Here is a 21839-nt window from a genome sequence, read left to right on the forward strand (position 1 = left end):
GTCGCGCACTCCGGGACTCAGCCGCCACGATGGATGTCGTTCATCCCTCATACGTAGAACAAAGTCAGTTTACTGGGGAATGCGCTTGGATAAAGCAAGCAGCAGAGGCTAACAGTCTTTGTCTACCAGTAGCCAGAGTCCACGTTGAGGGTCCTTTCTCGACACCGAAGCAGCCGTGTCAGCGCACCTTCCACCGCAATATCCATATCCGACGAGTTGTTGCGGAGCAGGGGATTCGTTTTCGGCGAGGGAATAGTGCAAGCTCTAACCAGATCAAAGGCACGACTACTCGCGGCAAAGGTAGCATGCGCAAGGCCAGCACAGGAGGACACAGCCTTACACAAGGAACCCTCAGAGAGCGCTAATGAGGTTACCAGTGAAAGCGAGGTCGTTGAAGGCGCATCGGCCAAAGAACAGGCCACCGCACTGAGTCATGAAGAGGCGGCAATTTTGAGACTGAACGGGGAACCTGTAGTATCTCGGGAAACGGAATGCAGGCGAAAGTTGCTAAACGTAACAACTTGCACTTTGGTTACCGAGCAAGAAAGGGACCCCACTCTTCGGAACCTTAATCACAACGGTGAGGCGGGGACAGCTAAGAAAAACATAATGTTCCAAAGGAGGGCAGGCGTTCTCTATCGAAGGTATCGCGATAGAAAAGGATTCCAGTTTGATCAACTAGTAGTGCCACAGCGTTACGACCAGGATCTTCCGCACTTGGTGCACGGGGACCTTTGGTCCGGACACCTTGGAATTCGAAAAACCAAGGACCGCTTGTTGCAGGAATTCTACTGGCCCGGGTGCTTTCGGGAAATAGAAGCATTCGTAAAAAGCTGCGACACGTGCCAACGCATTGGAAAGCCCGGGGACAAGGCTAAGGCCCCCTTGAAACTTGTTTCAATAATTACGGAGCCGTTTCGCAGACTTGTATTAGGTACAGTAGGACCTTTGCTCGCAACTTAGTCCGGCTACCGCCACATTCTTACGGTACTATGCCCGACAACCAAGTTCCCTGAAGCAGTGCCCTTAAAAGAGCTAAGCCCGGTTGAGATCGTGAACGCGCTTTTGTACATCTTTTCGCGAGTTGGTTTCTGAGCAGAAATTCAGCCGGACCAAGGAACAGTTTTCACGAGCGCCCTAACGTCGACATTCCTCGAAAAATGCGGTATCAAACTTATCCATAGTTCGGTATATATCCCCAGTCCAACGCCGTAGAAAAGGTTCACTCGGTAATGAAGCGTCTGTTGCGACACATGTGCTATGATCGCAAAACAGATTGGGAACGCTGCTTACCAGCAGCTATGTTCGCCCTTCGAACCGCCCCGCATGAGTCGACAGGGTTTTCACCGGCGGAGTTAGTCTATGGTCGTTCCCTGCGATCACCACTCCGGATCATTCGGGAAGCCTGGGAGGGCCGGGCTGACGATCCGTCGGTCGTTGAATACGTGCTAGATTTGTTAGATCGGCTGCACACGACGCAAGAGTTGGCAGGACGAGAAATGCGCAGAGTCTAAGGTAATGACAAGCTTTAATACGATAGAACGGCTCGGGCGCGGCGCTTCGAGGTAGGAGATCAGGTAATGATAATACGTCCCTCACCGAAAAAGAAGCTGCAAGTACAGTGGGAAGGACCGGCTGACATTGTTTCGAAATTATCTGACACGAACTACATAGTAGCAGTTCCGGGTAAGAGAAGAACTCATCAGGTTACCACAGCAATTTACTGAAACCCTATCGGCAGAGGGAGGCCGTCGTAAACATGTCCCTTAACATGCCAGAGGAAATGCCGCTTGACTTTCCAGAGTTGGCGCCAGCAACGGAAGCAAGCGTAGGCGAAACCATAGATAACCTCGTACAGCAAGCCGAGCTCGACCTCCATCAGAAGACGGAGCTGCGGGAACTCTTGTATGAGTTTAGAGATTGGTTTTCGGACAAGCCGGGACTGACGACCGCAGTTGTCCATGATATTTAATTAACCTCATCAGAGCCTGTGCGTTCGAAGGCGTATCGCGTTTCACCACGCCAGCGTGAGGTCATAGCTGCGGAAATAACAAAGATGGAGCTAGGCGTAATAGAGCAGTGAGAGAGTGATTATACTTCACCTATTATCTTAGTTGAGGTCCCCCGCAAGGAACCGCGCCCTTGTATTGATGACCGGAGGCTTAACCTGATCACGAAAGATCAAACTTATCCTATACCTCATATCGAAGAAAGGCTTGAGAAAGTGAGCAGCGCCAATTTTATATCTACACTAGACTTAGTCAGGGGTTATTGGCAGGTACCGTTGACAGACCAGGCGAGTAGGTATGCCGCATTTATTTCTCCATTGGGAACGTTTCGACCAAAGGTCCTGAGCTTTGGATTGAAAAACGCTCCCTATTGTTTCTCTAGCCTTATGGACAGGGTGTTGCGTGGTATGGAGATTTTTGCGCTGCCGTATCTCGATGATATCGCGATCTTTTCGGCATCATGGGCAGAACATCTGACGCATCTGCGAGCGGTACTGGCCCGGCTGCCCGAAGCTAACTTAACTGCCAAAGCGACAAAGTGCCAATTGGGGCGTGCCGACGTGGCCTACCTGGGTCATGTGATTGGTCAAGGCCGCCGCCGGCCTTCCGAGGTTAAACTAGCTGCGATCGAAAGTTTTCCACAGCCTCGCACTAAACGGGATATTCGGTCATTTCTCGGAGTAGCAGGATATTACGAAAGATATATTTCGCGTTACTCCGATGTTGCAAGCACTCTGACAGATGCGCTGAGAAAAACAGAACCAGAAATCATACAGTGGGACGAAGCCAAGGAAAGGGATTTCTGTACACTGAAGAGGGCTCTGACGAGTCAACCAGTGTTAAGCGCGCCGGATTATTCTAAGCCGTTCATTGTTCAGTGCGACGCGAGTGATCGTGGAATGGGTGTTGTGCTTTGTCAAAAGAGAGATAATGACGAGGAGCACCCTGTAATCTTTGCCAGGACGAAGCTCACTGCTCGCGAGGAAGCATACAGTGCTTCTGAAAAAGAATGTGCCTGCGTTGTTTGGGCGGTGCAGAAACTAGCCTGTTACATTGCGGGTTCGAGGTTCACCATCGAGACGGACCACTGTCCTCTTACGTGGCTGCAATCAATGTCCCCTCAAAACGGCCGTCTCTTGCGTTGGAGCTTAACACTTCGGCAGTACAATTTTGACATTCGCTACAAGAAAGGTAAACTCAATGGAAATACAATAATCACGTCCTAACGCTTTCGGGAAATGGCTGTTTTTAGTGTTTAGGGGGCAGGACGCGCGAAAGGGATGATAAAGCAGTAGCAGCTTTTTTTTTGAAGCCTGGTGTGTCTTGGGGGAGAGTGGCCTTGTGCTCGCTTGTTTGTGGTTGCGGGTCCGGCACTGTTCTGGAGTGATTGCGTTCCCAAACAGGAGACGAAATGTTGCGGGACCTGTTTGCAAGTCCTGTTTCACCGGACCGAACCAGGGATCAAGGGCACACAAGAGCGCCCCGAGAATTGATGAACGACTCCAGGGAATCTACAAGCTACGAACGAAGTGTTCGTCACCACGAAGGGAAATTCTGCTGTTGAAACGCCAATCCCTCGCCCAGTGGCTGCTGGCCCCTACGCGTTGGGATCTTCCTCCCCCGCCGGAGATACTGTTACGATTGACATGTCACGCCCCGTGTCAAAAAGGATTACGATCGACGTATGACAGCCCGTTCATTACGATTGACATGTGACGCCCTGCAGGGGGAATTATCGGAGGCCCATGCCTAAACCAACAAAGGATGAACCCCTGATTTGCTATGGTTGTCTCGAGTGATCCTCAATCTGGCGGGTGAGTCGCAGTGATTTATGGGCCCCTTTATGTGTGTGTGCGCCTTGCAGGCGAGGGGTTCCGCCTAGAGCACTGCACGGGCCGAGTCTTTCAGCCAGAGCCCGGCCCGGACCCGTTTTTACGTTGATCTGCCCGCCCGAGCCCGACCAAATGTTTTATGGCGAGACCCGGGCCCCGTCCGGGCCCGGAAATAATCTACGTTACCCGCCCGGCCCGGCCCGCCACCCCTTTACCCTAGGACCGAGCCCGGCTCGAAACCGGCCCGTACCCGGCCCGAGACCGAAAAAGATCACCGAGCGGTATTAAAAAAAATAAAGAAGGGAATAGAAGGAATTTATTCTTAAGGCATAAATACATGTAATATGCAATTATGAATACCATTCGAGCGGTCTGAACGCAAACACCAGCGCGCGAAGTAGTACGAATCACCCTGCAGCCGAGCAGTATGTCAAGTTTATTTACATGCACAAAGTACATTGCTGAAGGCCACCTTGGCAAGAAACCTGTAAACACATAGCTTGACGACGCCAGGGGGCCACCACCAGGCAACAGAAGCATCGCACACATCCGTATGTGTGCGTGGATGTGTGAGGATAACTCGCTGCACGTTACATGCACACTACCAGTAAGTCCGAGCCCGGGCTGGGCTCGGCTATTTTAGCCCGGCCCGGGCCCGCTTCATAATAGCCGAGCCAAGCCCGGGCCCGGGTCAAAAAGCACATGCCGTGCCCGAGCCCGGCCCGAGCCCGTGAAAAAAAGCCCTACCCAGCCCGGTTCGGCCCACGGGCCGGGCCGGGCCCGGGATTTCGGCTAAGCCTGAGCCCGTGCAGTGCTCTAGTTCCGCCTTCCCCGAACTGTGTACCACCGAGGCCTCGTGTCGCATAGTTTACCACACTTTGCGCACTTGCGCCCAGAGAGTGCCCAGAGGGCGAACGATGCACGACAGAAGCCTCAAGCCCCCGAAACGTCGCCTAGGAGAGAGGGAGCTGCTGCCGCACCTCGACTAGTACCTGTCACGTGACTTTGACGTGAGCGAAATCCCACCTACGATGTTAGCAGGCCTATTTAAGCGGCCCCACCATGTATTATTCATTCTCTTCTTCTCAATCCTTTATCAACTCTGAAATAAACTGTGCAAGTTTCGCACTATGAAATCGTCTTGCCCCTGCCTGGTCGCCATGGTCTACCGGACGCCGGCAGTCTGCCGAGAACGCCACGCTACCCAGCAGTAACGCCGGTCGAGCTTGAATGAACCGGCGTCGCAACACCTGTTACTCGCCCCGCGAGAGTCGATACCTTTCCTGCATCTCCGAGTTTACAACGATCCGCCACATCAAGGTCACCGACAACGTTCCAGCCGACGTTCTGGGTCGCGTCAATGCCGTTTCCACGTTGACGTCGGAGCCTTTCATCATCGATGTCGACTTACTCGCCAGTCAACAGCGTGACGACACCGAACTTCGTACCCTCCGGAATTCGTCAACGTCCCTGAAATTGGAGGACGTCGTTGTGACTCCAGGTGGTACGTCCGTTATCATACGACACTTCTACCGACACGCCTAGACCATACATTCCGGAATCACTTCGCAGACGTCTATTTGAAACGTCTGCGAAGATACGCCTTTGGTGCCGGAGCACAGCGTCGCCCCGCCTCCCTCCCAAGATACGTGCACAACCTGTCGCATCCTGGCATACGCGCGACACAGAAGCTCCTTTCCAGTCGTTTTGTCCTCGGCTAAACGAGCGAGTTCGCGATTGGGTTCGCTGCTGTTTGTCATGTCAACGCTCCAAGATCCAGCGTCACCCCATTCCGCCTGCCAAGTCTTTTCTTCCACCAGATGCTCATTTTGACACCGTGCACCTGGACCTCGTCGGCCTTCTGGCACCTTCGAAGGGTTACTGCCACCTGCTGACATGCATCGACCGCTATACACGGTGGCCAGAAGCTACACCTATATCTGACATCTCAGCGCCCACTGTTGCCGCAGCTTTCGTGTCTACATGGATTGCAAGGTTCGGCTGTCCATCCACAATAGTCACCGATCGCGGTCGGCAGTTTCACTCGGCACTCTTCAACGAGCTACTCAAACTACTCGGAACGACACGTTTTCGCACGACTGCTTACCACCCGCAGTCCAATGGACTTGTTGAACGTTCTCACAGGCATCTCAAGGCATCCTTTATGGCGCATGAATCACCGGAGAAGTGGGTTCTACATTTGCCTCTCGTCTTGCTTTGCATCAGAGCCGCACTCAAGAGCGACCTAGGTTGCTCCTGGGCTTAACTAGTCTATGGCACTACCCTACGCCTTCCATGCGATTTCTTTGTCGTCACCAGCAAAACACGTATGCCATCACCTGCCGACTACGTTGCCGACCTGCAAGCTTTCTTCAGCCAGATGCGCCCCGTGCCAACCAGTTCGCAAGAAGCAAGGTCTCCCTACGTTTCTCCCGCACTCACCTCTGCTACCCACGTTTTCGTGCGTAACTGTGCCGTGCGGAAGCCTTTGCAGCCGCATTACTCCGGGCCATATTGTGTCCTCGAGCGTCGTCCAACGACTTTTGTCGTGAACGTCAACGGCCGATCAGACACAATTGCCCTGGAACGTCTCAAACCCGCCTACATTGAAGCACCCACGCCATCGGCGTGGGTGCTTCAATGTAGGCGGGTTTGAGACGTTCCAGCACCCACGCCATCGCCGCCTCACGCCATCGCCGCAAGCACCCACGCCATCGCCGCCTCCGTCCGTGACACCCAAGACCGACGACAAGACACGCCGCGTCGCGTGGACTTTTCATCGTTCGTCGAACTTTCCTCCTTTCTAGGGGGGGGGAGGCCTCTGTAGCGGCAGCAGCATCGGTGTCGCATGATAATTACGTAGACGCTCGCGTCTGTGCGAGCACGGCCACTGGATAAAAAAAGGTGCGGCCTTCTGCGTCGCGTCGCCGTCAATGGGCGAGCGCGTCTCGGCTAAAGTGACAGTTGTGTCCGCTGTTTTATTGCGATAGCAATTATATATACACTTCAACCAGATTTCTGCCGTCGCCGTCACCGTCGCCGTGAGGTTCCGTATAGATTCCAAGGGCGATAAAATCGTCCGCTGCGCGCCGTATGCGCGAGTGAAAGCGCACGGGGGACGCGCGCGCTATCACGGAGAACGAACGCACGGCCGAAAGCAAACGCGACCGTCGCGCGAAAGGCCGTGGGGGTATGGGAGGGAGGGAGGCGGGGCGACGCTGTGCTCCGGCACCAAAGGCGTATCTTGCAATCGGGCGAAAGGGGAACTTGCCACTCAATCTCCCACGCGAAAGCAAGAAAGCAGGAAGGCAGCGCGGGAGGGAGGGGGGGCGCAGCTTCTACTCTGCCAAAACTCCGTTCGTACTTTGCCCGGCTGTGGCCGTCGCCCGCACGGTCTCTTATCTCCACAAGGCTCTGACCTTTGTATGCGCTGTGCATCCGCCGCTCAGTTTCCTTTGAAGCGATAGACCGCACGAACCTTGCCCGCTGCGGCGGCTGCGATTGCTGCCAGCGTTTTGACAGTCGTCGTCTGCGGTCATTCAGTGTGATCTATTGATGTTTGCTTGTGCGCGCTGACACCACGCTTGTTAATTCAGTTAGTAAGCGGATGTGTCCAAGTTTATGCAGCCGATAAAAATACTATCCCTAGTCCGAATAGCTCTCCACTAATTTGCTATCGCAATTGATGCTTCTTCGCCTTTCGGGCGAAACTGCGACTTTTTTGGTGAAGACGCCACTGATCCGGTACGCAAAGCAGACGCCAGTTCGTGCTACAATGTGGTTGCCTCAGGATTTATGCGTGTTGGTGTGGTTTTTCGTGCGCATTCTCGTGTGCTTTTTTGTGTGATTGTTTGTGTGAGCAGCTTGCCTCATGTTTCTTGTGCTTGAGTACGGTGCTCTGATGTGCACGTGTGTGGCAGACGGTTTTAGATGCGGAGCATCTTATAGCGGCGGCCTGTCCCGCGGCGTCGTTGGCGTCGGTGTCGGCGTCCGTCCGCACCTCTCCTCATTCTCTCCACGCCAGCTGTGCGATAACGCCTCTTTCCTCCTCTCCCCCTCTCCACGCCATCTGTTCGATAACGCGCTTCTCCCTCCGTGTCTTCATCCGCCACCTGTGCGATAGCGCGCGCATGCGCGCCTCTCTCTCTCTCCTCCTCCTCCTCCTCCTCCTCTCCGCGCCAGCTGCTTATATAAACCCGGTGCATGCGCCGCTGCCTCAGTTGCTGCTTCGGTTTAGTCACGCTGCGCCGTCCGATGCGCTGAATGGATGCCAACGAATCTGTCAACGCACTGTCTGGCACATCTTCAAACAGCAGCAGCCAGTTCGTTAACAGAACCTCTGAAGACAAGGCTGCGCAGAGAAGAGCTCGCGACGCAGAACGTAAACGTCGGCGACGCGCAGCGGATCCAGATTCAGTTCGCCAACGCGAAGCCGCTTCGAAACGTCAGCGTCGAGCAGCGGATTGCACACTTCGAGAACGCGAAGCCGCTTCGAAACGTCAACGTCGAGTAGCGGATCCTGAGCTTCGCGAACGGGAAGCCGCGTTGGTGCGTGAACGTCGAGCAGCAGAACCTGAGGTTCGGGACCGTGAAGTTCAACGTAAACGTACGAAGCGAGCGGCGGAACCCGACCTTCGAGATCGGGAAGCCGCGTTGGTTCGTGAGCGTCGAGCAGCAGAACCTGAGGTTCGGGACCGTGAAGTTCAACGTAAACGTATGAAGCGAGCGGCGGAACCCGACCTTCGAGAACGTGAAGCCGCGTTGGTTCGTGAACGTCGAGCAGCGGATCCTGAGCTTCGGCAACGTGAAGCAGCGTCGGTTCGAGAATGTCGAGCAGCAGCACGGTGTTAACGCGATGTGATGGTGACCAACGCAAGTTAACACGTAATAAAAACGTAATAACACCAAATTAACAACGTTAATAACACCGTAATAACAACGTAATTAACGCCGTTATAACGACCACGATGCTCCGCATCAGCTCATGGTTCCCCTCGGGAAGATGGTGTAATTTTTTTTCTAGCGGTACGTGTGATGCAGCGAAGCTGTTGTGGGCCGCTGTGCAACTCGAACTCGAGAAGAGACGCAACTGTGAAGTACCACGAATTCCCCTGCGATCTACAGCGTCGGGAAGTGTGGCTGAAGAATATTTCTCGACAAGGGCCGTCAGGGAAAGGAAGCAAGTGTGAGCCAAGCGACAGGTCGCTGGTATGTTTATTACATTTTACTGAGAATGACTATAAAAAGAGCACGAAGATTAGGCTCTTGCTTCCGACTGCGGTCCCGACTGTGTTTCCCGGTTATCCGCCGTACATGCAAAAAAAGAACGCGCAGCCCAGGAAACTTTCTTTTTTCGAGCCCAGGAAAAACAACGGCCGCTACTGTCAACTCAGCGGAGATGCGCTCGCCCCCTGGCGGCGACGTGACGCAGCAGGCCGCAACTTTTGTAGCGTTAGCTACACTGGCCTAGCCAAGCCCGTTTCGCGCGGCACATCAAGAGCCGTGCTGCGCATGCGCAAGGATCAGTGATGTCACACGGCTTGCGCACCGGAGCCACCGGAGCCGGCACCTCTCGCGCACTCCGCCGCCGCCGCGCGTGACTCACCGCCGCCGGTCTGCGCATTCCAGAGGAGTGACGTCGTAGCCGTGGTAGACGCACTGGCGCCGGCGCGCGCTCGCTGTGCTGTCGCCTTCTGACACTGCGCTGGAGCCGCTGCACTTCTGACTGGCGTTTGCCAGTTTGGTATAGCCACGGAGAAGGAGAGCGCAAATGCTGCTCAACAGCGCAGAAGAACGGAGAAGCTTGACTCATCGGATCCCGAAGTAGTTGCCTGGCAATTAGCGGTTGAGCGTAGGAGGAATGAATACATGTGCCACATAATACGTATACCCCGTGTGTGTCATTGGAGCAGCAGTAAGCATGACAATCAAGCTAATCCTTGACAATCTAGACAACCAGGAAAGCTAAGGATAATCAGCTGAACCTTTGCTAACGCTACGTATATCCTGGCATAGCCGAGCTAAGCCACTGCAACTTTTTTATGTAAAAAGAGCCACGAATGGATTGATCAACTCCGGGCTGTCCAGAAGGCCCACGATGTGGCGGTGAAGCTTGGCCTCCCCGTCCCAACGCGGGAGCGGCCCGCAGTCTTGCCCCTATGAAAGCGGGGTGAAGATTCTTCCGGACCTCAATACATTTTACTATACCTACCTACCTAGCGGCCGTGCCACTGCCAGCGCAGAGAGAATATTGAAACGTGAGAGGGGAGTTCGGTTGAAGAACGAAGCTGGGCTGGATCGGGCGCGGCACCGTGGCCTGTTTTCGCTGAGCGATACCTTCGCATTCATCATCTTGCAAATAAACACGATCCATCGTCTTGAAGAAACACGTAAGTCTACTCCCGATTATTCGTAATAGAGACCTTTTCATTTCAGGTGAGTCGAGCGGGCAGCCTTTATGGAGAGCACTCTACAAAAATTGACACTCCTAGGGCAGACTTTTCAGATAAGTGGAGTAATCGGCACTTCTAATAACGACTTCAATATTCAACCTGTAATGTGCAACCATAAAACGCGTTATTTACGGTCCGATTAGAGTCACTGTCGCGCGTACAAATGCGGCTGTGGGAATGCTTCTCCGTGAACAGCTGTACCCGAGCAGTGGCGCCAGAGGGGGCGCGAGGAGAACTAGGCCCAAGACGCCGTTTCGGCGCCACGCAACGGGCCGCGCCTTTTTTTTTATTGCGATAGCAATTATATGGACACTTCAACCGGATTTCTGCCGTCGTCGTCGCCGTCGTCGTCGCTGTCGCCGTGAGGTTCCCTATAGATAAAATCTTCGCCGCGCGCCGTATGCCCGAGCGGAAGCGTGCGGGGACGCGCGCTATCACGGAGAGCGAACGCACTCAATCTCCCACGCGCAAGCAAGGAAGCGGGAAGCCAGCGCCGGAGGGAGCGGGGGGGGGGGGGGGCGCACTTCTACTCTGCTAACAACCGCGCTCGTCGCTCGCTCGCACCGTCGCTTAGCTCCACACGGCTCTGACCTTTATGCGCCGTGCATTCGCCGCTCAGTTTCCGTTGAAGCGATCGACCGCACGCACCTTCGCCCGTTGGTGCGGCGTATGCGCTTGCTGCCAGCGTTTTGACAGTCGTTGTCTGCAGTCATTCAGTGTGATCTATTCATGTTTGTTTCTGCGCGCTCACACCACGCTTGTTCAATCAGTTAGTAATAGTCGGGCCATATTTTCCAACGCACGCTACACATGCAATGCTGCCCGGGTCGGCAGTGCAGCGCTACAGGTGTGTCCCTTCGCACGCGCTGCCCACGGGAAGCGCTTCTCATCAACACCAGCGTTTCACACGCGCCTTCTCGTGGTCATCGAGTCTCTCTTCATGTCGGTCTACTTACGCCGCAGCACACCTGCTTGCATAATCAGCTCATGTTTACTACAATTCATATTGCTACCAAAGCCGCTCACCTTACTTCGTATGGCATTGCTGTGTTGCTATCGCATTCATTGCTTCGCCCTTAGGGCGAAACTGTGACATTTTTTTATCCAGGCGCCGTGGTACCAGGCACGAGCGGCTGGCACGCACCGGCACGCGCTAGCGTTCCGAGAGAGATTAAAAATGCTACGCTAAGAGATCGGTTGTCGGTTTTTCCTCTCCCGAGAGAGCCTCAGACTTTACCTGTCTACGTGGTCGCTCGTCGCCACAAGCTGATATCCACGTATACAGTTTTTCCGCTTTATATGTACTATTAGATGCAACTGACAGAATTGTATAATTTTTTATTGCTGAGATGCAAAGTTGTATACTTGACAGTTTCGTTTTATGAAGATTTGTGATGTTCAACAATTTTATTAAAAAATGTGCAGCCTAAACAAAGAATTCGCTACCAACAGGCACTAGATTTCAACTATGTTTTTAAATGAATCAAACCTCAGTACACTTGGTGCAGTTGTCGCCAATAAAAACGATTTATCCTTTCCCATGTATTCAGATAGGAGCCCCCGAGCTAAAGCGAGGCAATCACTTCAGAAAACGTTCTGCCGTAGCCGTTCCAGTCACTGAATTGGGCGTTGTTTCTGTACGACAAAAATTGTCGTAGTTTCACCCGAAAGGCGAACCATCAATTGCGATAACAAATTAGTAGAGAGCTATACGGAGTAAGGATAGTAGTTTTATCAGCTGCATAAACTTGGACATGCAGCAGCCCCAGCAACGCGCAGAACTGTTGTCGACGACGTCGGCGTTCTGCCCGTGTTCGCACTGAACGCGCGCGGCGTTTTTATACAAATGCGCATTTGGTGCCGCAGCTAAACGTCGCCTCCCCTCCCTCCCTCCCTCCCTCCCGTCTCCCCGCAGCCTTTCGCGCGACGGAAAAAAAATTGCCACCACCTCCCCGAAGAGAATCGTGAGGAAATGCGAATGCATTTCTTTCGCCGAGAGTACACGACGTAGTAACTTTAATGGCGTAAATTAATGACGAGACGAGGATTTGTACCGTAACCATTTATTTACACATTCATCAGCACCTGTTTGTGTTGTCATTGTACCTGACGGCCATAATCACAGCCTTGTGGTCGCTAAAGTGTACAGTCAAAGGGTCTTTGAGAAGCGTGCGCACGCAACAGTTTCGGGTAAAGGCGAGATAAATGCAACTTCCGTGAATGGTAGTCGGACACTTGTCGGATTCGGCGGAGGCACACTGCATAGAGTACTTTGTCCGCATGTACTCCACCAACCACTCGCCGCTCTTCTGTCTCACGTCCACGTTAAAGTCACCAACCAAGACGACGGGGTCAGATACTTTGGAGCGCACACACACACTTTCCATAGCCGCGTCCAGTTGCGCGGCAACGGCGTCACGAGCGAGGTTGGGCGCGAGGTACACGGTCACCACAAAGACTCCGTCTCCGGTGTAGCCAAGGGTGTCTTTGTACGGAGACGTGTCTCGAACGGGCGAGGTGGCAACGGCAGGCGATATGAGGTTCCCATACACGTTAGCAACGAGATTAACGCCGCAGTATTCGCCGTCCTTGCCGCTTCGAGCAAAGTAGTACTCGTTGACGGCGTCGTCGGCACCATCGTCACACAGACCACCACTGACACTAGGGCAGACGTGGCGATCGAGGACGAGAAGCGAGGACTGCCGTTGCTGTCGCAGTTCTTCGCTGAAGGGCAGGTATCGCTTGAGGAACACGTCCACACCGCCCGCTCGTCGAGTGGCAACGGCGCGCGCGCACGCAGCAGCGTCGTACCCGCGAACCACAGCGTCCTCACAACCACTACCGGCAGCAGTGCCGTTATTCCAAGTCTCGGTGAGACACAGGAGGTCAACTTTGCCGAGCACGGGGTCTCTGGCAACGTCCAGCGCGTGGGCGGAGAGAGAGCGAACGTTGAGGAGCGCGAGCGTAAACTCTCTGGAGCCGCCTTCGCACACTCGAGACAGTTCCTGTTCTTTCAACGCGGCGAGGTATCGTTGCGTGACGGTGTGCAGGCGGTGACTCCCGAGCCTGCGAAACTCGTCCACCATGGGCTTGTCCGGGTTGGCCTCTCGATGGTAGAAGGTGTGGTCTCCGTCGCAGTTTGTGAGGTAGAGGCCGTTGAGGTTGGTGCAGCGCGAGAGCGCAACGTAGACAAGCTTTTGCGGGTGCGTCCTGGCGTACTTGTACACGACCGAGGCGTACGTTCCCCCCTGAGACTTGTGAACCGTGATGGCGCTGGCCTGGACTAGGGGAAACTGCGTTCGCTTGCAGGCAATGCCGGCCTTGCGGTCAATGGTGAGCGTGAGAGACGCCAGAGCGCGCTCCTCCTCTCCACTCACTCTCCGCTACTCCGCCCGCACCACGCTCCGGTTGCTAGGGGCGAGGATAAGCGCGCGCGCCCGCAGCTGTTGCTATGGGAGAGGGAGTGAGAGCGGAGAGATAACACCTGCCGGCGCGCGGACACCGACAGACGCCTGACATGCCCCGACTAAGAAATGCAATCGCATTTAAAAGTCTCGTTTGCTCTCTATATATGGAAAGGAGGAAAGATACGCCTAATTCTGCAGCCCTTCAGGGAGCACGGCGCAGAACGCGCGTTTGCTCTCCGACGTGCGTTCGTTCCCCGTGAAAGCACGGATCCCTTCCGCCATTTCACTCGCACATACAGCTGCCGGAGCGCGGCGACGATTTCATCGCCGTTGACGTCATACGGAACCTCACGGCGACGACGACACCGACGGCCGAAATCCGCTTTGGAGTGTCCATATAATTGCTATCGCAATAAAAAAATGGTCGCAGTTTCACTCGAAAGGCGAAGGATCAATTGCGAAAGCAAATTAGTAGAGAGCTATACGGAGTTAGGATAGTAGTACAGTAGCCAATGTAATGGTAGTTTTATCAGCTGTATAAACTTGGACATGCAGCATCACCAGCAACGCGCAGAACTGTTGTCGACTCCGCCGGCGTTTTGCCCGCGTTCGCACCGAACGCGCGCGGCGTTGGTGAATGTTGCCGGTGCCTCGGGGGTGGCTCGGAGGTTTTCGACGAGATCAGAATGGGACACTGGTCGAGCAGCGTCAGAAATCTGACTCACCTTCTCGCCTCGCAACGCTTTTATATAAATACGCATTTGGTGGCACAGCTAAACGTCGCCTCCCCTCTCTCCCTCCCTCCCGTCCCCCCACGGCCTTTCGCGCGACGGTAAAGGTCACGTTTGCTCTCTATATGTAGTTATTTTAAAGGAGTAACGAGACGCTTAATTCTGCAGCCCTTCGGTGAGCACGGCGAAGAACGCGCGTTTGCTCTCCGACGTGCGTTCGCTCGCCGTGAAAGCGCGCGTCCCTCGCGCCCTTTCACTCGCACATACAGCGTTCGGAGCGCGGCGACGATTTCATTGCCGCTGACGTCATACGGAACCTCACGGCGACGGCGACGCCGGTGGCAGAAATCTGCTTTGTAGCGTCCATATCATTGTTATCGCAATAACATCGTCTTTGTCGTTTGCTTGACTCCTGCTAAGTTATCGCGAAAAATCATCCAGAAACGCCGTTTTTTGGTGCGGTGTAGCCGTTCTGCAGCTCCGTTGGATGCTGTGTCATATGGAAGCGTCCGGGTATATCTGATGCGCCGCTGCTCGAAGAATTCGCGAAATTCAACGAAGGTGAACTCGGGGACGTTGCCACGAGTTCTGCATAGCCTTAGGCTGCGAAGGGGGTGTTCATTTTGTTAATCGTTTGGACACTTGCCGTACTCACAGGAAACACTTCAACCCGCTTTAAATAAACGCCGCGATACGAGAAGGACGGTTCCATCTTTGATGGCATAGTCCACGTGGACACGCAACCATGTAGGATATGACTGCAGTAGTCTTCGCAGTTAGCACACTTTGGTATATGCTGCACTGGCGCACTGTGTTCTCCACGTCTTTCTCGAGCCAGGATCACCGAACGTAAGATCTGGCTAGCATCTTCATCCGGATTATACGTACTTGGGTGGGACTCATGTGGAAGGACGAGTACGTCTGCTTGCAGGCTCTTATGAATTATGACTTTGCGACCCCAGGTCAAACATGCCTGCTTCACTGAATACGCATCACCCATCTGGAATCCATATCAAATCTATCTTGTTAACGCACTAGCGTCCTTTCCAAACCGTGCCGTCAGATACATCCATTCATCCTACTCATATGACATAAGCGTATCATCCTTAAGAGCAAAATCTGATCTCCAGCCCCTTGCACGTCGTCGCGCTACAGCCAGCCTTTGCCTCTTTCATAAGTTTTTTTACAGTTCCCTAATTCACGAGCCATATATGACACCACCCGCACGCATATCGCTACGAACTGGTCACGCATTACAAGTCTTACGGCCACGCTTCCATACAACTACTTTTTCTTCGTCTTTTTTTTCCCGCGCAGCATCAGACTGGAACGCCCTTCCCCACCCCGTCGCTGAAATCACTTGTCCCGACATCGTTCTTCGAAAATGTGTCTTTGTTGGCTGAAAAGTAATCAGCTTTTTTCACGCATCACATTCTTTTTTTCCTTCTTTCTGTTTTCATGCACTTCCGAAATGTAGCTTTCTTGTACAGCTTTTCTGAGTACCTGTGTTTCTTTTGCATTATCAACTGTACCCACCCCTTATGTAATACCACTAGCAAAGGGGTCTTTAAGGAAATAAAACTGAACTGAACTCTCAGCTCATCCCTGCGAGCAAAAAAAGCTTGCACTTCGACTGGGAATGGATTGGTGATCCAGAGAGCGTGTAGTTGATTATTGTACTGAGCGTCAAGGTTGCGCTTTGGTTCACTTGCGACCAGTGCAGCAGTGAGCGGCATTGCATCAAAAATAGCCAAACATTCCGGTTGGTCATCTTTTCTTTTAGTAGTCGGGATAACGCGTCTGCCCCTTGCATATCGCGCGCGCTTTTGAACTTGAGATTGTACTGACAGGCTGCAAGTGTCATTGCCCATCTACGCAGCTGTCAGCATTGGGAACCGTTTGTTTTGAACAAAACACCTACCAGAACCTGGTGATCAGTATACATGTTGAAACGCCGTCCGTGCAAGTAGCGATGAAAACGTATGAGGCCAAAAATAATCGCAAGTGTTTGCTTTCTTCCCTGCGCGTAATTCCGTTAGCGGCTTGTAAGCCTGCGCGAGGCAAACACTATTGACCTATCGCTTCCATCTGGCATTTCATGAAAAAGTACAGTGCCCAAACTATACGCAGAAGAGTCGCAAATGAGGCCGATGGACTTAGCCTCATCATAGAAAGTTAGTACGTCACTGTTTACAAGAAGTTTTTTGGTGGCTTCAAATGCCCTCTTGCACTGCGTAGACCATTGCCATTCTTGCTCTTTTTTCAACAATGAGTAAAGAGGCTCAGCAAGCTTTGCGAGATTTCGCGGAAACGTAGCATAACACATTAGAAATACCAGATATGCCTTCAATTCTGCGATATTCGTTGGCTCGAGTTCATCTCGGATGGCTTTGATTTTGGCGGCGGGGCAAGCTTCAGCCTAAACTTTGTGGCCGAGGTAAAGAATATTGGTAATAGCAGACACGGACACGCGCTGACTTCCAACTGATTATTTTATTGACAGATATGCTTTAAATATGCATGTCCAGGAACAGATACAAAGAAAAAGAATTATTTCCACTTACAGGGAAAAAAATCAGAAACCGAAAGAACTAACAATCACGGTGGCCTGCTGCACATGCCCACACATTCCAAGAATATGAGTTCATTGTCAGATAAGGTAACCGACGGTTTACTCATACACCCGCTTCTTTACCTGACCGTCTGAGCTGCCTCGCTGATTAAACGTTCTTGCTCATCCCTCATCTCACAGATAACTGTCGTGTGCTCAAACTCCGGGGTACACCGACACGTGCTAAGATGTTGAGCCAGAAAGCCTTCCCTTCCATTTCGGACATTAGACAGTTTTAGTTACACGCACGTAGAGGCTTTGCGTACGTAGAGCTTCTACGTGTAAGCAGTGCGCATGCGCAGAACGTAGCGGCCGCGCGCTGGTCTCACCGACGTACGTGAGATTCGATTTTTTACGTGCGTTTCTTGCGCACGTAGACAGCTTCGCGCGGGGGTTTCACGAGATCACGAACAAGCGATCGATAGCGTGCTGAGCGCGCGCAGATGGCTTGCATGGAAACACGGCGACAGGATGACTGGTCATCTATTTCATTACATGTCAACGATGACAGCAGATAACGCTTGCACAACACACTTCCGAGCATTGCGGAGACGATGACCGGCACGCATCAATGCACATCACTGGCTTCGCTGAAATACTCATCTTGAATTGTTCATATTTCCCGATAGACGTAGCTACGTGGTGCGTCGCGTACGTGTAGCTAAAAGCGTTTCAGATGGCATTCACGTAAGGTGCGTAGACTGTTCACGTTTGCGTACGTGAAGTCTCCACGTACGTGTAACTAAAACTGTCTAATATTCGAGTGTTCACGTAAGCGCTCGTTAAGGCATTTGCCCGTCCATCCCACGTAGAACTCATCGCATGACAAGTGAGTCCTGTAGACAACGCCTTAATAAGTTACATTTCTAGTCGATCGGGCTTTATTCCATGTGTTTCTCTTCATCATTCTGTGCTGATAACCCTTGTAACAATCGCAGTGTGCCGTGCTCGCGCTTTCACCTGCATTCGTTCGAAACAACTACCTCCTGAAGTCAAGGCTCTCTTTGGAGGCTTACACTAGGCATGGCACAAGGACATGCAAGATACTCGGGGCGAAATGGAAACGGCAAGCCAGGCTGTACAGGGAAGCCCTGCACCTTCCACTTCTACAAGAGCATCGTGTTGCGTCAAGGAAGAAAAGATGGCGAGAGCTCACAGGACGAATTGACCATGTTGTGGACCATTTGTGGCAAGGTGAACTACGACGGCTATGGTCCCAGGTTTCCAAGACTACAGGTTGTACAGCAGGCGTGGTTCACACGTCTGGTGAACTCACACTCCCAGACTTTGCCCGAAGAACTCTGAGTCAAGGGCCAAGTTCGCCGTTGAGAAAAGGCGAACACCGACGGAGCTACTTGCGACCGTGCGACGATCGCGAACCGTGCACCGCCGCAAGACAGCGACAGGTGCATTTCGGAAGGTGTGGACGTACTTCTACGCGGTAAGCCCGCTAACGCAGATGCGCCTTTAGGAAAAGTAGCTGCTTACCTTAGAGACAATGAACTGTGCGTTGTACCGTCACACAAGGAGGGAGGATTTGCGCTTTTATCGCAAGGTCCATACTTCGAAAATACCAATGATGCCATTTCTTCCGTGTTTCGTCTTTGGGCAGGCATCAACCTGGCTAAAGTCAGAGCTTTAGCAAAAAATATGTGCTCCGATCTGGATTTCAGACTTTTGTCGAAAAAAATTGGAAAGAGTGACAAACTGGCCCTGAACATGTTTTTTATTCAGCCAAGGCACACAAAAAAGGTACCATATTCAGGACAATTGTTTCCGAAAAAAAGTTCTTGGCAAAATGAATTGGGGCTGTTTCTAAAAGAAATGTTAAAGCTTTTCACCATTGATGACACGTCCGGATTCAAAATACTCGACAAGCCATTAAATTTCTGAGGCAGCAGTCAGGCACCAGAATGAGGGCCTTCTCGGTTGACATAAAATACCTATATTATTTTCTTCATCACACCGATTTGCTTAAGCACAGTATTGCCATTTAAAAACACAGCTGGTGTCAGTTATAAAGGGTTCATAGACCCCTTTGTACCTTACGTCCACTTTCGTGAAATTGAACGAGGAAACCAGAAAGATGGCGTTTCAATTGGGTCTTGCATAGCGCCAAGTGACGTGTTGGTAACGAAATTTGATAGAGTGCTGAGTGAACGGCTAAATGGCTCATCTGTCATAAAAAAAAACGTTCAGATATGCAAATGATTATTTGATCGTGTTGCAGTGTGATTCACACATGTTTCATCCACAAGTCGCGCAGGTACTAGATATCTTTCGTGAGTGCCTCAACCCGCTCGTGTTGACATACGAAATGCCAGATAAGAATTCCATTCTTTTCCTAGATATGAGGATTCACTTCTCAGCAAGCCTTACATGCTGGCGTTATGAGCCTCGTGCGCAGAAGCCGATTCTTCCTTTCAAGTCGGCTCACAGCAAACTAGTAAAGAGAGCTATAGTACAGTCAAGTTTTTCGAACGCTATGGAAAGGTCATGCTATCAAACCTCGGAAGCCAGTTTCTTGACACAGGCGAATCGCCTAGAGTGAGCAGGGTACTGTTGTGCCTGGCCGTCCCTCGGGACAAAGAATGCTTCACTGGCAGACGTGCAGCTGTGGAGTACTGTTCACATTTCGTCGTTCTCTCGAGGCCAAGGAGTTGGCGACTAATACAGCATCACCTGGGGCGAATGAACGAGAAATTATGTCTCGTATCTTCGGCCGTTCGACTGCCCAGAGCTGATGGGTGAGAAGAGTTCTGGGACGCCAGGCTGCAATGAGTCATCGGCCTGGTGCGGCGCTAAAACGACAACGTCGCTGTTGGGGTGTTTCCGGGAAGCACCAGCGCCCGCCCGGACTACGACGAGGCCCGGCGCCGACTTTGACGCGCAAGCCAGGAGCCCCCTTCCGAGACAACAGCCGCCGCCTTCCCTGGAAACGATGGCTTCCGCGAAGGCCAGTTACCAGACCCTGTCAAACTGACCATCACGTAGAACATTCCCGGGAGAACCAAGTCGACGTTTGGTTCTCAAGTTGCCACCCGTTTCCAGGTGTGCGGGGGCGATCAAGCAACATAGGAGGCGGAGCCCGGCGGAACAGTGCCACATCATGGTCGAAGTTTGTGATTGGCCAAGAAGAACTGCAGTGAATTCCCTCATCGAGTGAAAGGGTGAAATTAACTCCATAAAAAGCGGAGCTTGAGTGTTATGAGGGACGCTCGACCACGCAAACGCTCGGACATGTAGACGCTCGAACATGCAACGACTTAGCATAATAGGTCGGCAGTGTGGGAGAATATTCACTCACACTCACTCACCATAATTTTTTCCAGGCCCTGCACTCGCTCACGTTCACACTCACCTCCACTCACACTCACAGCACTCACTGGCACTCGCACTCACTTCCACTCACACTCACTGGCACTCACTCGCACTCGCACTCACCTCCACTCACACTCACGGACACTCACTGGCACTCGCACTCATCTCCACTCACACTCACAGGCACTAACTCACACTCGCACACACCTGCACTCACACTCACTGGCACTCACTCGCACTTGCACTCACCTCCACTCACACTCACAGACACTCGCACTCGCACTCATCTCCACTCACACTCACTGGTACTCACTCGCACTCGCACTCACCTCCACTCACTGGCACTCACTCGCACTCACCCCTTTGAAATTAATGCGAGTGTGAGCGAGTGCACTCATGAGTCACTGTGCCGAACTATACCGCTCACAATTCATGTATATTCATAACGAAGCTTCCAATTTAGCACTTGTTGCATCGGGAGTGCGCCAAGGCAGTGTTTTGGACCCAGATTTATTAATATACATAAAAGATTTGCCTTCCCGATTACATGGTAACATCCATCTATTCGCTGACTATTGTATTTCGTACCGAGAAATTAATCACAGTGATAATCACCATATACAAAATTCTGCCTTTTCTTGGTGTCAGGAGTGGCAGATGACTCTAAATACCCAAAAATCTGTAACGCCAACAGTAAGAAAGAAACAGATATCTGAGTTTACTTACATTATTAATGACACACCTCTCACTTGTGCATTTCAGCGTAAATATTTAGGTGTCACTTTAACATACGCTCGCCGATGGGAAAGCCATGTTAACAAAATAACCTCAAGTGGAAATCAATGTACATGCTGAGCACAAAAGCGACTCTTCTTTCTGAGAAGACGCCTTCGTCTTGCGCCGCCAGATAAAATTTGCTGGCCTACAAAATGCTTGTTCGAACAGTGCTGGAGCACGCCAATATTGTTTGGTTTCTGTACACAAATAAACTCATTGCAAGAATGGAAGGGGTGCAGAGGAAGGCAATAAAGTTCTGTTTTAATAAGTACAAGTGAACGGATTCATTGACTGAATTATTAAAGAGAACTGGTTTATTAACACTGCAAAGTAGAGCAAAACTAGCACGACGAAAGTTTTAGTGTGAAATTATTCATGGTGTCATAAACATTGACGTCAGCCCCAACCTCTCTCTGTCCATATCTCTGTCATTGACATTAGACGTGTGCATGCTTGCCGTCCATGCTCGCTAAGCTCCCCTTCGGTCGGATTGAGCCAAGAGAGCGGAAAATAGTGGGAGCGATTGAGTGTCCGAATACTTAGTCAACTTAACGCCGAAACAAACACAAAAGGGAGAACAAAGCGGTATCTATCATTGCATCTTCGCTTTTTCTCCATGTATGCGAGTGTGCGTGTCTGTTAGTCTGTGCTAACTTGGCTAGTCCCTCTTCTGCTCTGCCTGTTTATATAAGGAGCCTG

At 52.1% G+C, this 21839-nt stretch overlaps 1 protein-coding gene across 2 annotated transcripts in view; it reads right to left on the reverse strand.

Annotated features, from left to right (window-relative positions):
- The window catches only part of LOC125942913 (facilitated trehalose transporter Tret1-like), a 132555-nt gene extending 113971 nt beyond the window's left edge, over nucleotides 1-18584 (reverse strand). For both annotated transcript variants that reach the window (XM_049661169.1, XM_049661168.1), the window contains exon 1: nucleotides 18531-18584. The gene's annotated coding sequence lies outside the window, so the exon portion shown is untranslated. The remainder of the gene's footprint in view (nucleotides 1-18530) is intronic.
- Nucleotides 18585-21839: the final 3255 nt, after the last annotated feature.

The sequence above is a fragment of the Dermacentor silvarum genome, chromosome 2, assembly GCF_013339745.2.
Source record: "Dermacentor silvarum isolate Dsil-2018 chromosome 2, BIME_Dsil_1.4, whole genome shotgun sequence".
Taxonomy (NCBI): Eukaryota; Metazoa; Arthropoda; class Arachnida; order Ixodida; family Ixodidae; genus Dermacentor; species Dermacentor silvarum.